Source organism: Olea europaea, chromosome 16, assembly GCF_002742605.1.
Source record: "Olea europaea var. sylvestris chromosome 16, O_europaea_v1, whole genome shotgun sequence".
In the NCBI taxonomy this organism is placed as follows: domain Eukaryota; kingdom Viridiplantae; phylum Streptophyta; class Magnoliopsida; order Lamiales; family Oleaceae; genus Olea; species Olea europaea.
The window spans coordinates 15,177,503-15,183,251 of NC_036252.1; the positions used below are offsets into that span (position 1 = coordinate 15,177,503).

At 34.1% G+C, this 5,749-nt stretch overlaps 1 long non-coding RNA gene across 1 annotated transcript; it reads right to left on the bottom strand.

Moving 5' to 3' along the window:
• Positions 1-503: 503 nt before the first annotated feature.
• Positions 504-2,542, bottom strand: LOC111412849. Its single transcript, XR_002706123.1, has 3 exons — positions 2,409-2,542; positions 1,571-1,660; positions 504-877 (listed from the first exon to the last, which is right to left on the bottom strand). It is a non-coding gene; the product is annotated as an uncharacterized LOC111412849 (long non-coding RNA).
• Between the last annotated feature and the right edge of the window lie 3,207 nt (positions 2,543-5,749).

The following is a 5,749-nucleotide window of genomic DNA, read 5'->3' on the forward strand; positions in this document are numbered from 1 at the left end:
CAACCAAACATTCCAATGGACTCATTTAAGTGTTGGAATTTGGTTTTAAAAATTGAATTTTGGTTAAGTAGAAACCTTGGACGATGACTTTATGTCGACTTTGACCAAATTTTCGGACTTGATCTAATAGTCAAATTATAAAAATAAATACACTAACTTGTTTTACTCGTCGAATAGATCATCGTGATATATTTGAAGTTTTAAAACCAATTCCAAATGAATGAAAAATTATGGTCCAAAATTTGAAGGAAACATTGGAATTCAGCATATGTGACCACTGCTTGAGCAACAAGCAATCGCCATGCAAGCGAAAAGGTTTCTACTTTTCTCACTCGAATGGCAATCCAATGGTAGGCGAGCATCAGATTGGGTTGCAGCATTTCATGAAAAATGTTGGGTGTGGGGTGTCTCCCCAACCACACTGCTTCACCTTCAATATATAGAACTTGGACATTTATTTATTATTCCATATCATTCTATTCATTATATGTTGCATAAAACACTTCATCAAAAATGGTTTTCTTTGTATAAAATTCATAGTTTGTTAAAGAGAGAATTCCATTCGAGTTCATTGGTCTAAGCCATTTTGACACGACCCATCCCTAATCACCTTGTGGACCCGAGCTATGACGTGCACCGATGGTGAATGCTGACTGGATGTCAGATCCACCATCAAGGCTGACTATGACTTACTACAAAATATGCGCCAAATCAAATGTTTATGAAACTAATAATGCAATGGGCCCAAATATATATATATATATATATATATATACACACACACTTAGCTCAATGAACATAAATAATCTAAAATGGTCATGTGGCGATGATTCCTAAATCAACAGGCTCTTCAAAGCTCCCCAAACTCGACTGCTTCCTGGTAAGAAAAACGTGAAAAAATATATAAGTTGATAACTCGGTGAATGGAGAAGTTCGAAAATAATTATACTTTTTCATTTAAACATTTTTCTCATACATAGACATCAAGTTCATATCATTTAGTAATTCACACGATAGCCTCATAAAATTTATAACCAAAAGAATGAGACATTCTCATAACTCTGTAAATATCATCTAATATCCAAGAGATAGACATCAATTGATATCTATACCATCATCTCATCTTATCACTTCACATGTGATCCACAAAAAATGTACCCTCTGACTAAAATCTGAAATTCGCCCTTCGGGCCAAGCAATTTCGTCACGGGCCTTTAGCTCCCTCCGTGTTCGAAAGTGATCTCTAAAACATCTGATAATCAATTCTAGAACACGTCTAAGACCCCTCAATGAACTATATGTACACGATCACAACCCCTTCATCCCCAATTGACCCCCCAATGTAGTATAGAACACGGTCAAGGCTCCTTTGTGAACTAGAAGAAATATATAACCACCAGTACTTTTCTGATCGATCTCAATATCACATATGTCTCACATTCCAACTCACAAATAATCCATATCCAAATTTTAAATTCCACATATATCATAGTAAAAGAGTCTTTCCATATTAATTATGTAATTAAACAAATAATTCGCATAATCACACGTAATGTAATAGCATAATTACCTTTGAAAATATATAAATTTTTTCACTCACGGATCTATGAATAAATATTTGGTTGAGTTGAAGAGAATTTCCAGGCTCCCACATCACTACCTGAAATAATGATATAATTACTCAAATTAAAACACGACAATTAAATTAATGTAAATCTACCGTGCAATTCTTCAACTTCTATATTTATTCTTGCATCTCTATTTCTCTAACTTATTTTCTCTTGAATTATTAGCAACCAATCAACTCCATTAAAGTACTTAATACTTTCTTAAAATCACTATCTTATACACACACAACCCCAATACATGATTTAATCCAATACCTCAACTCCAAAATTTATCATTTAGTTTCATTCAAACTTATAAAAATTAGAGAAAACAAAGGTTTGACAAAAATAGCACTAAAATCCCAAAGTATTGAAATCTGGTACCAATTTCTGCATATTGAAGTCTGACATTGAAACCATTGACAGATATAGCACTTTTCTGGGCAGAATTTCAAAAATAGCACCCCTGCACTAATTTTTGCCCGAAAATTAATTTAAAATATCAAAATTCAACCTCAACTCCATATCTCATTGTAATACATCATAAATCATGTGTTTAATATCATATACAAACAATCGATATAAATATTTAGGCTCTAATTTACAAACCCATTTCATATATATTTTTATTTTCCCCCCTTCAACTCAAATTTTCCAAATATACATTTCTTTGATATATTCTTGTTTAATACCTTAAATACCTACCATTAACCTTTAATTCTTCCAAAATCTCGAATTTGAGAAATTTCTATCAATCCTAAAATCAAATATCATCTTTCAATAAATAAAATTTAAGCTTACCCTGAAAAATTGAGAGGAAATTGAAGACCAAGCCCTCTTCCCCCCTTTTTTCCTTTTCTTTCGCTTTCTTCATATTCTTTTCGTTTTTTTTCTCTCTACTCAGCCCGTTTCCAGCTCTCTCTCTCTCTCTCTCTCTCTCTCTCTCTGTATACAAATTTCAAATGAAGAAATAGCCTCTACAATGACACTTGTCCTCCATTAACTCCCATATTTTCTATTCAAGTCCTTCCTTTTATATTTTGTGTAAAATCTGGTCATTAAACTTTTCATACTTGTAAAATAAATCCTCTAGTTTAAATGATGTCCATTATAAATCCGCAAGTATCTAAAATATAAAATAAGCCCCAATAAAACAATTTATTCCATTTAAGTCCATAATTGACTTTGAATTTGACTTTAACTAGTCTAACTTTTGACTTTGAATAAATAATATTGACTTTTAACTAGTATAAATTGGGATGTAACACATTTGGAGTGCTCCTATGGCTTAACGTGATCGTTGTATCTTGTGGGATGATTGTCAAGAAACCGTTAGCATTGATGCGGGGAAAATTCATCTTAAGGACAAGGTATCAAACACTTGTCTCGACTAATCACATCACTTGCATATCCTCTTCTTTTTTATTTCTTTCTAACTTAGTATTTGATTTCAGAAATTGACTAACATTCTTTTGATTTCATGTAAGGTTTGATTTACAGAATATAATGGCTTTTATTTGAAGAATGGAAAGGATTGAATCTGTCATCACGTATTCGATTTCGATAATTAGCATTTCGCCTTCTCAAAACTCATTTTGGTGAGTCGAATTATATTTCAATTTCGCTCATATAAATGATATGTTTTGAAAATATAATAATGCACATTATCATTGTAATATCCCAACAGTAAGTACTATTTACTTATCCACCACTAATTTCTATCATTTATAAAGTAAACAATTCATAAATTCTTTCCAAATGGAGGTTTAGCTAGATAGATTCATATTGAAAAGAATGATAATTTCTGGCAAGGACATATTTTTCTGGTAACTTTATGTTCTATATGTAGGCACAGGCATTGTCTTCCCGAAACTGAGAGGGGATCAGTATGTGCTAAACAAATTACTGGTATTTTGACAGGCGACGACCTATCATGTACTTGCTAAATTGGCTACAGACAGAAGGACCTTACAACGATGTAAGGTTCTGATTATGCCTTCTTGTTTCCTACTGTTTTAGTCCTTTTGTTATTTAATCTCTATAGACTTGACTATGGACTACAAGTTTTTCTTAATGTCTTTGTTCAGGTATCTTCGGCTGATGCAAGCAGTAATGCAGGTCCATCCCTCTAATCAAAATTGGTATGCATTAGGATTTTTAACCATAATGCAGGATCCAGGATGTCATCTGGGGTGAACTTCGCTATACCAATTGACGTAGTCTTCCGCTCAATACCTTATCTGATTGTCTAAAAACACCTTATACTGTCAGATACGGTCCTCGTAGGTGATCTCCTTTTCCCATTTGATTGTTCTCCAACTGGTTTCCCAGGAGGGCAATGTACAGGATACAGGCACCAGGCCAGTGTTGAAAACCGTCCTGTTTCGAGTTGATCATGCTTTCATCTTAACTTCTTCTCTTTTTTAGAACGAGTGCGTATTCTTGTCTATTCTTTTGGTAAGTGGGTGGCCAAGATGAACTTGTTCATCTCCCATTTTTGGGCTGTTGCTGAGCACACACGATGGTTTAAAGATTAGAATGTGAATACTTTGTACTTGTACACATCCATATTAGACTCAACTTCAATCTTGAAGTCCTCAACTGTAATTTTTTTGCTATTTTTTGGACTTCTGCGCGTTCTTTGAGCTGCTATATAATTATTAAACAAGAACTACTTTTGGTGACTATGGAGTTTAAGAAAATCTGTATACTAATTGAGCCAACACCATACCAATTCTTGTGTATACACCTGCTGAAAATTAAGACCCCTGGAAACGCCTTTTCTTGCCAAACGCCTTTTTAACCCAAGCTGATAATTTTGGGCCCTCTCCTCCAGTTTGAAGTTTCGAACATTTCACATGCATTAAACATTTTTGAACAGAGGAATAAAGAATTCTGACAACAAGAAGGTCTACTCGTAGGAATTAGGTGTCAATAAAACTTTTCACTGGAATGTTTCAAATAAGGTGCTCTACTTCTAAGTCTGGAAGATCTGTGAATCCCTCTTGCTTGTATTAAAACTTTTTAAATCCCGTCCAAATTTTCTTATTTTTATGGTATCTTAACTGAATTTTGTCCCCCCTTCTTGCTCCTATCAAGATATAGAACTGACTAATCCTAAATCAAATGATCGACAAACTCAATGATACTAACAACTTGGAAGCCGCATCCAAGTATCCAAATTTGTCACCTCCAAAGTACAGTTTTTCACCCCAAGGCTTCATCATGTAATTTTAAGTTGACCAATCAATTCCTTCTTCCCATCTTTTTCTTGTACTTGTAATTAATCCTTTTTTCTTTAAAAGCAAACCTCGCCCTCAAACCAAATCGACTAGCCCAGAAAGTGACCACTACAATCTTTTTGCTGCCGCTCGTGTCTATTCTTTACAAGCTTAGAAAATCCAAGGTATCTTGATGTCTTCCGTATTTTGGTTTGGCAAATGGAAGTATATATCAGCTTATTTTCAACAGCTTTTCTTGATTTTTTTCAAAGTACGTACTTGCATGATTTTTGTAATCAGTTACTTCTTTCTCATTTCTGTTGAAAATGGTGGTCGATTATTCTGAATCTTTCATTGCACTCGTAAGCTTTTTAAGAGATTTATTTGAATGAGACTAACTCCATCACTGCTTTGGCAGGCTGGTTGGCACATTTCCTAATGCAGTTATTGTTTATATTTACTTTTACTGAAACTACCCTAGAGAAGGGTAGCTTGCTATCGTACAATTGCTACAAAACTCACACTTGTAAAAGTTAAAAACCTACCATACAAACTTTCTAGAAGTGATATGAAAACTCAAAAGTACACATCAAACAATCAAGGAGTGCACGACAAACCCGAGAACACAGGATCGAAGGAAAAGAAACATTTACAAGAACATTAAAGTCAGATGCATATTTCATATTTGTGTAATCCAACAAAATTCCAATGCAACTGAGAACTGATCCATTTAAGTTAAAACACCCCAAATAAAACTTTTAACAGATTTCTTGCTACTCACAGGTCAATCACCAAGAGAAATATTTTGTAGAAATGGGGTAAGGTCACATTAGTAAATTATCATTGGTCTCTCTAGAGCGGAGGGCAGGGCAGGGGAGGGGAGTGGAGGGGAGGTTGTAATTTCTATCTTGAACGCATAAA